The sequence below is a fragment of the Macaca mulatta genome, chromosome 6 (genome assembly GCF_049350105.2).
Source record: "Macaca mulatta isolate MMU2019108-1 chromosome 6, T2T-MMU8v2.0, whole genome shotgun sequence".
Taxonomy (NCBI): Eukaryota; Metazoa; Chordata; class Mammalia; order Primates; family Cercopithecidae; genus Macaca; species Macaca mulatta.
The window spans coordinates 105,988,025-105,997,275 of record NC_133411.1 but is presented as its reverse complement, the minus strand read 5'-3'; the positions used below and the strand labels follow the sequence as shown (position 1 = coordinate 105,997,275).

General features: G+C 48.9%; 1 protein-coding gene across 1 annotated transcript in view; it reads left to right on the top strand.

Annotated features, from left to right (window-relative positions):
• The first annotated feature begins 1,392 nt into the window (after window positions 1–1,392).
• LOC144341507 (SH3 domain and tetratricopeptide repeat-containing protein 1-like) overlaps window positions 1,393–9,251 on the top strand; it is a 55,502-nt gene continuing 47,643 nt past the window's right edge. The window contains exon 1 of the mRNA XM_078005071.1: window positions 1,393–1,618. The gene's annotated coding sequence lies outside the window, so the exon portion shown is untranslated. The remainder of the gene's footprint in view (window positions 1,619–9,251) is intronic.

Genomic DNA, 9,251 nt, shown 5'->3' with positions numbered 1-9,251 from the left:
TGGCCCGCAGAAAATTTGAGATGCTTCCTTGTGTCCAGCTGGGGCTTTGGGAAAGGTCAGGGCTGGGCATCTGACTGGGATAGATGTTTCTGGCAGGCAGCAGAGCATGTGGATAGTTTGTGAAGCCCAGAAGGGCATGAGATTTCCTGTGGCAGTGCCCACTGCAAATGGAAGGTCATTTGGCCTGAGCCCAGGTATATACAAGTTGGGCAGAGAAGGGGGTGGGTCCCCGGGACCCACCGAGGAGCAGCTATGGAAGTACAGGGAAACCAAGGGTGTGGGGTCACATGAAGCAGGAAGCTCAAATAAGATGAGGAAAGACGTTTTAAAGACGATCAGGGCTGGGGACAGTGGTTCATGCCTGTAATCCCAACACTTTGGGAGGCTGAGACGAGAGGGTATCTTGAGGCCAGGAGTTTGAGACCAGCCTGGGCAACATAGGGAGACCCCATTTCTATAAATAAATAAATACCATTGGTACTTGGCATTTCAGGCGGGGAAGAGCAAACACATGAAAGCTTTGAGGCAGGAAAGGGAAGTGATTAGCGCTCGCTCCTGGTTCCTTTATCAGACCTTAAAGAGATGCAGAGACATTTCAGGTACTCCTTGGCCGAGCTCCTTCAGGGAAGCCCTAAGTTCGCTTCTACTTCACATCTATTAATTTTTTTTTTTTGGAGACAGAGTCTCATTCTGTCGCCCAGGCTGGAGCACATGCAGTGGCACCATCTCAGTTCCCTGCAACCTTCACCTCCCGGGTTCAAACGATTCTCCTGCCTCAGCCTTCCCAGTAGCTGGAACCACAGGTACGCGCCACCACGATCGGCTAAGTTTTTGTATTTTTAGCAGAGATGGGGTTTCATCTTGTTGGCCAGGCTGGTTTCGAACTCCTGGCCTCAAGTGATCCACCTGCCTGGGCCCCACAAAGTGCTGGGATTACAGGTGCGAGCCACCACGCCCGGCCCTACTTCACTCCTAACGCCCACCATACGTGCTTCCAAATGTTTGCTGAATGACAAGGTGAACGAGTGAATGGGACTACGTGACTTCGGGCAGCAGGCAATCCTATTCCTTGGACCTCAGTTTCCCTTTTTGTAAATCAAGCCTGTCTCTCGCTCTCTGCCCTAAAAGCCTGAGTTCTGGGCTTGAGATGAGCACGTCCTGTAGAGCAGACTCCAGGTGGACGTTGAGCTGGGTCTTCTAGGAGGCCAGGATCCGGCCAGCTCTTGGGTCAGGTCCTCCCCCAGGACCCCGCACGCCCAGTCCCAGCACCGCCCCGCGCAACCTGCCTTTGTTCCCCCAGGCCCCGCCCTCTCCGTGCAGCTCGCTCCCCATTGGTCTGGGGGCGGGCCCTGGGCGACCGACACCGCTGGGGGCGGGGCGGCGGGCGGGGCCGTGTGCACCTGCGCGGTGTGTTTCCCGGCCGCAGCCCCGCACCAGCTGCAGCTCCTTGATCCGAGCCGGATCCTGAGCCGGGAACACGGGCTGAATCGGCGGCGGCGGCGGCCCCGCCCCGGGGCTCCATTGTTGAGGCTGCCGCGGCTCTGTCCGCTGCTCAGCTGCGCTCCAGTCGGCCCAGGGGCCGTGGCGAGGAGCGAGCGCTGCGAGGCGGCGGCTTGAGGTGAGACGGCGCGACGGGCGACGGGGTCTCCGGACCGGGCGGGGGTCTCTGCCCCGGGCGTGGCGGCTCCGAGCTGGGCTCCGCAGGGTCCGAGGTCGGGATCCGGGGTCCTTGCGCCTGGGCTTTGTCTCGGGCTCGGGTGGCACCGGGGGCTTCGCGCCTGCTGCGATACCGGGTGGGCCCGCGCGGGGGTCCTGGTCGCCCTGCGGGTGGGGGCCGGTCCCTACTGCTCCTGGGCTCCCCGCGTCTGTCGCGGAGGGGGCTGCATGGACCCGGCCGCTGGCTTCTGCCCGGTCCCCCGCGGCGTGGCTGGTCCCCGCGTGCGGCAGAGGGGGCCCTGCGAGGGCCAACTCGTGGGGCGGGGTCCGGGTCACCGCGAGTGGGAGACTCCGCCGCCCTCCCTGCCCTCCCTGGCAGCGAGACTGCTTCGCCAGACTCACCGAGGGGACTGCGCGGACCCTCGGACGAGGGAGTCCGTGACTCTGGGTGGGGGCTGTTTCCCGGCCCGGCATGACGGCTTCCTGAGTGTTTTGTCACCTATATAGGTGGCTGCGTGGACCCGCGCGCGTGGGTCCTGGCCGCCCTGCTAGTGGGGCTGCGCGCCGCTCCGTGGCTGGTCTGCGTCGACCCCGCCTGGGACGCGCGTGTAGTGGGGGTCCGTGCGCTGGGGGCGCACTGCCCCCGCCCCATGGTTTATCCTCTCACTTGCCTGGCGGGAGGAAGCGAGAGGCGCGGGCCCAGAGCTGTCGCGCAGCAGCCACACAGACCGCACTGACCTCTGCCCTGGCTGGCGGGTCCCGGGGGGCGAGGGGCTGTCACCGCGCGTCCCACCGCCGCGCTTCCTGCTCTGGCCCCGGGCTAGGCTCTGATTCGAGGGAGCAGGGCCCTTCTGCCCAGCGCTTCTTGATTTCTTCCGTTAGTAATGGAAAGAAAAAAAAATCTGGAAAGCCAGATTGAACTTTGTAGCTCTCAGCGCTTGGAGAGTGGAAGAAACTCTCCCAAGAATTTGGTGGGCTGGAAAATGCGTTTCAAGCAGGAGCATCCACACCCACGGAATGAGGCCAAGGCAGTTACAGTTAGAGGTCAGATTTAAGAGGGGAGAGCCAGGGTGAGGTCCGTGGGTGGGGAGACCTGATGCTGCCCCTCAGACGTGTATTTCTCAGACACCAAAGAAAGTGGAATCACTCCTTAGTGAATGCTTTCATCAAACTTTTGAAAAACCTGTAATGTCCCAGGAAGGAAAATGGAACTGGACAGTTTTCCCCTTTTAAGAGTGTTAAACGTCCCGGAGACAAACAGCAGAAGGCTCAAGGAGTCCAAATACTCAACCTGAAGTTCTTTCTGAACAAAAGATGGTGTATAAGTAACAGGCATAGGAGACAAAACTGAACTAATGACCGCAGCTGTGGCTCCTAGCCCTGTAGCATGTCATGCAGGCCCTTTTGCCTTCTCTGCCCTCCGCTGTCCCAGACCCCAAGGCTACCGCGCACCTCCAGTCATCAGCTCCTGCGGACCCATTGCTATGAACTCTGTTTCTGTGGCTCCCTTCTCTCTGAAGTTTTGCTTGTTCTCCTGAAGTCCTGGTCTTTAAGAGCTTATGATCTGCAGGGACAGATTGGCTTTGGGCAGTACATAGTTAACTGTAGCACAGCTAGAAAAATGCTCCGATAGAGGTGCGCAGGCAGTTTGTGCATGCTGGTAAATGCGAGGTCCTTTTTCAATACCATGAATCCAAGTATTCATGCTATTTTAAATCTGCAATTTTTTGACTCTCCAGAGGGTTTTTAGATTATTTTTTTTTCTATTACTTCCTAGTGTTTGTTGCATCGTTCAGAGTACTTGATTAAAACTTATCAGGTCGGCCGGGTGCGGTGGCTCACGCCTGTAATCCGAGGACTTTGGGAGGTCTAGGCAGGCGGATCACTTGAGGTCAGGAGTTCGAGACCAACCTGGCCAACATGGTGAAACCCTGTCTCTACTAAAAATACAAAAATTAGTTGGGCGTGGTGGTGGGCGCCTGTAATCGCAGCTCCTCAGGAGGCTGAGGCAGGAGAATAGCTTGAACCCAGGAGGCGGAGGTGGCAGTGAGTGAAATGGCTGCACTGCACTCCAGCCTGGGCCATAGAGTGAGACTTCCTCTCAAAACAAAAACAAAAACAATGTACTGGGTCTACCTCCGGCTCTGGAATTCTCCTGGAAGGCCTTCTTTTCTGGGCTTCATTTTTCTCACTTTTGAGGATCATAAACTACATAATTTCCAAGAATTTTTGCCCTACACCTTTAATTCTTTCAAGCAAATATAGCAGAGAAAAATTCTCTTCCCCGCAATGGTGTAAATAATGGAGGCCTTTGAAAATGCGGATTCTAAAGTGGAAGTTCTTTTTCTTCTTCCCCTTTGTTTCCTTTTAAACGAGTTTAGTTACATGAATATATACTTTATCTCAGAGTTAAGGACAAGTATCTATGATGAAAGCTTAAGCAGCTTTTTGGCAATATCTTGCATATTCTTCACAATTGTGTTTTATGTGTAGCATCTTCCCTATATCCAGTTGGTTTTTTTTTTTTTTTTTTTTCTCATTAATGGAGTTGTTGAGCTCAGACCTTTTCAGGAGCAGTTTGTTGATCTTTTAAGTGTCATGTGAAATACGTTCCAATTTAACATTTTATTTTGGTGAGTAAAATGGGAGTAAATGGAAATTTGAGAGTGCCTTGAGTAGATGTACTTGGCTTTGTGTAATGGTTTGAAGCATAGTTTAAAATTACCACTTGTGGCCGGGTGTGGTAGCTCACACCTGTAATCCCAACACTTTGGGAGGGCAAGGCAGGCAGATCACGAGGTTAGAAGATGGAGACCATCCTGGCTAACACGGTGAAACCCCGTCTCCACTAAAAATTAGCTGAATGTGGTGGCACACACCTGTAGTCTCAGCTACTCGGGAGGCTGAGGCAGGAGAATCACTTGAACCCGGGAGGTGGAGCTTGCAGTGAGCCGAGATTGCACCACTGCACTCCAGCCTGGGTGAGAGAGTGAGACTCCATCTCAAAAAAAAAAAAAAAAAAAACCACATAAAAAATTGCATCACATGTTGAATGACCTATAAAGGAGTTACAATTCTAAGGAATATGGTAATTAATTCTTTAAAATAGGCCGGGTGCTGTGGTTTACACCTGTAATGCCAGCGCTTTAGGAGGCTAAGGTGCGAGGATCACTTGAGCCCAAGATTAGAAGCTGCAGTGAGCTGTAATCATGCCACTGCACTCCAGTCTGTGTGACGGAGTGAAACCCTTTCTCTAAAAGATAAAAAGGTAAATAAATAATTTAAAAATAAAATACTAAGCTCCTTTCCAATTTATCTGTTTGGTAAGGTGGGAATTTGATGTGCTTGAGTTTCTTAAAATCATGTGTCTTTGTAGAAAGGAGACACAATTTTCTCTGCTATTCCTAGTTATTTGGATGATTATAGGGATTAAAAATAGCCATTTGGTCAAGTCTTGAGCTACTGAATTACAATTTTTGCTTCACTCAGTAGGATTTTGCCTTTATTTTGATTTGCATTCTTATCTTAGTTTAGGAAAAGATCTTTGCTATATGCCCCATGCACTTTGTTCTTTTGGGGAATCTGATCTTAGGAGAGGGCTTCAAAACACGACCAGATTTTCTTTATGGTTTTCTAGATTTTATTAATGTCTTAATAAAATTTAACTAGTTAATGCTGCTTCTGTGTCAAAGTATTTTTCATTTAGAGTAGGCTTGATTTTTATATGCATTAAATGAAAGGAAGTCTCTCACGGAAGGGGACACATGGGTATGGAGAAGACAGAGGGTGTGTGTGTGTGTGTGTGTGTGTGTGTGTGTGTGTGTGTGTATTTTTTGGAGACAGAGTTTTGCTCTGTTGCCCAGGCTGGAGTGCAGTGGCAGGATCTCGGCTCACTGTAAGCTCCGCCACCTGGGTTCACTCCATTCTCCTACTGCAGCCTGCCACCATGCCCGGCTAATTTTTTGTATTTTTAGTAGAAACAGTATTTCACTGTGCTAGGCAGGATGGTCTCCAACTCCTGACTTCGTGATCTGCCCGCCTCAGCCTTCCAGAGTGCTGGGGATTACAGGTGTGAGCCACTGCGCCTGGCCAACAGAGGATTTATTTTTGAGCTCTACATTTCAGATTTCTTTTCTCTAGCCCTGGCCTGGGTCCCAAACAGGGAACTTAATTCACTCTATCACTGAAGTATACTCTTGCTTTGATGCCATTGGTATGTTGTCCTAGAGATTTGCTGTGGCTGCTAGGAGTGTTTCAGAGTTAAGAACTGATGCAACCTCTCTTTTGTCAGTTTATGAGTCTATAAACCATCTTGTTTCCTTTAGCGTTATCTCCCTGGAACTGGAAGGTCAGAGATGAAGTTTTCTTAGATTATAAGTCTCAGTCTTTGCTATCTACCTTCGTCTGTCTCCCATGTCACCTGCTGTTTTTCCCCCCCCCCGTTTTTCATTTTAATATTTTCATTGGATAGGTGTCTATTATTGCAGGCTACCTCAAAACATTTTTGGATATTGACAGGATATAAGTATGAATAATATGTAAAAGATAACTTATTCTAGTTCTTTTGAGCAGAGGATTTGGTTTCCATATGTGGCCCTATTAAAGCTTTTGTTAAGTCCAAGTACTTTCTGAACTTCAGTTCCCTTACCTGTAAAATGGAGTTAGTTGTTAATAATACCTGTTCTGCCTAACTCAGGAGATTGTTTTGAGGATCAAACGAAATTATGAATGAAATGGAATTTTGTAAATTTTAAATGAAATATTGTATTACCTAAGATTTTTTTTTTAAACGCCGTATTAAGAATGGAATGAATCTGGGTTTTCTTTTGAAATCCCAAATGTTTAATGTACAGAGACGTTTTAATGTGTCTGTTGGGGAGCTTCATTAGGATTGTTTTCTATCTTTAATTGGCCAGTATTGTTTTATATGTTAGCATTTTTGGGAAACATCAAAATTTGTGTTTCAGTTATCATTAATATTTTACAAAGTTATTGAATGTGCATGATTTAGCCTTTAACAATCTCTTCAATTATTTACATTCCCATGTAAAAAATGCAGTAATGAACGTCCATGTAAATAACATTCCCATGGTTCAATGAAGCATAATTTCTTGACATCTCAGTTTCTAAGTGCTCTATGTTGAGGTTGGGAAAGCTAAAGGGCAGTCAGAGGTCAAGGTCAGCAAAGCGTCACCTTTGACATTTGAAACCCAGCAGCAGATATCACAGTGAACCCCATTCCAGCATCCAGGAAGTTTCTCTGCCCTGCCTCTCCTCCGGCCACCTCAGAATCTGTGTCTGCGGTGTTGGTCCTGCTTTCCTGTCTCTCCTCTGCCTTTTCTTTCTCTTCACCAACTTCTACCGAGTGCCTCTGATGTCTCAGACAGTGGCAGTGGGATTACAAAGGCTAATAAACCCAGCCCTGGTCCTCGAAGAATTTATGTTTTCTGTGCAGATATTAAGTGACACTGTCATATATAGTGTTGACAAACATTGATACAGATTTCCTGTGAAGTGCAGAAGCACCATCCTAGAAGCAGAGATGCAGAGGCAGCACTGGTGACTCACACGTGGAGAGCTGGAGTTCTTGGTCTAGTGGGATAAACTGACCTGGACATCATTTCAGTGCAGCGGAGTGAGTGCTGGGATGGGCTCCCTTGGGGCATCTGGGGCTGGGTTTGTTTGGTGTTTAGTCTCCTGTCTGGTACTTAGAGTTTATCAGTAAGATGAGCATTGGGAGGCTTCTAAGTGAAAAGAAAGGCAATCACTTACCTGGAACCTAAAATTTGTAGGTGTTCTGGGCCATTTATAATTCACTGAATCTGTTTTGTCAGAATAAGTCTATCATTTATTGTTTTGGATGGAGTGTGGCCAGCCCTGCCTTGCGATGTAAGGAAATCAGGAAACGCTTGTCAGGTGTCAACACTGTGCCAGACACTGTTCTAGGGGTTTCCATGTGAATCACTGTATTCATTTCTGTTGCTGCTTTACCACATTTCCACAAATTTAGTGGCTTAAAACAATTGAAATTGTATCATCTCACAGTTCTATGGGGCAGAAGGCTGACGTGGATGTGACTGGGCAAAAATCACCATGTGGGCTGGGCTGCATTCCTCACTGGAGAATTGTTTCCAAGTGCTTTTGGCCAAATATAGTTCCCTGTGGTTGCAGGACTGAGGTGTCTGTTCCCTTGCTCTCCATCTGTTGGGAGCTGCCCTCAGCTCCTGAGGCCTCTATCTGGTCTTTGTACGTGGTCCCATCAGCTCAGGACTAGGTAGGCCAGGGACCTGGTCAGGCTCTCCAGTTCCCCTGTGTGCATTTCTCTTCTTGCACTCGGAGAAAGTTCTATTCCCTATTTTAAAATATTTTTTTGAGATGGAATCTCGCACTGTTGCCCAGGCTGGAGTGCAGTAGCGTGATCTCAGCTCACTGTAACCTCTACCTCCCGAGTTCAAGTGATTCTCCTGCTTCAGCCTCCTGAGTAGCTGGGACTACAGTTGCCCGCGACGACACCTGACTAATTTTTGTATTTTTAGTAGAGATGGGTTTCACCATTTTAGCCAGGATGGTCTCCATCTCTTGATCTCGTGATCCACCTGCCTTAGCCTTCCAAAGTGTGGAGATTACAGGTGTGAGCCACCGCGCCTGGCCAGTTCTATGCTCTTAGAGGCTCATGGGATTAGATTGGAACTCCCTGGATAGCCCAGGATACTCTTCCTAAGGCCTGTGGCAAAGCCCTTTTGCTGCACGACATAGTCACAGGTCTCGGGAGTTGGAATCCCCCACCACAGTTACCGATCCACTTACTACAGCAGCCTGGGAGGTGCTTCTTTTCGTTGCCTCTGGTTAACAGATATCTTTTTTATTTTTTTTTTTTTTTTGAGACGGAGTCTCATTCTCTTGCCCGGGCTGAAGTGCAGTGGTGCAGTCTTGGCTCACCACAACTTCCACCTCCCAGGTTCAAGCAGTTCTCCTGCTTCAGCCTCCTGAGTAGCTGGGACCACAGGCACGTGCCACCAAGCCTGGCTAATTTTTGTATTTTTAGTACAGACAGGGTTTCAGTATGTTGACCAGGCTGGTCACAAACTCCTGACCTCGTGATCCGCCCGCCTTGGCCTCCCAAAGTACTGGGATTACAGGCGTGAGTGACCACACCCAGCCATGAATATCCTTCTTAAATGAAAAAACCGTTCCTCTGACTTGATGTGAGGCTATTGGTGAGACTGATAGCAGTGGAGACAGGTCCATCAGAAATGAAGCTAAACTTTGTTTTCTGGAGTATTTTGATGGCCTGCCCTGATCATGTAAGTTTTGCTAAGAAGTCATTAGAGTAATTCCTCTACTGGAAGAAACACCATATGGGGAATTTGGGACCTTCCCTTTTCAAGTTTTACACAAAAGACTCTTCATGGGCGAAAAGTACATGATTCCAGGTCCATTTCTAGAATGGAAACAGCTGCGTCAACCCAACAGCGATTCACATTCCTGAGTTTGAGAGAATCTGATTGTTTCAAGGCTGAAGCCAAAAGCCCAATAAACAATTGTACCTTTATTCATAGTTAGGAATTAGGTGCATCCTGTGGTCAAGCAAACAA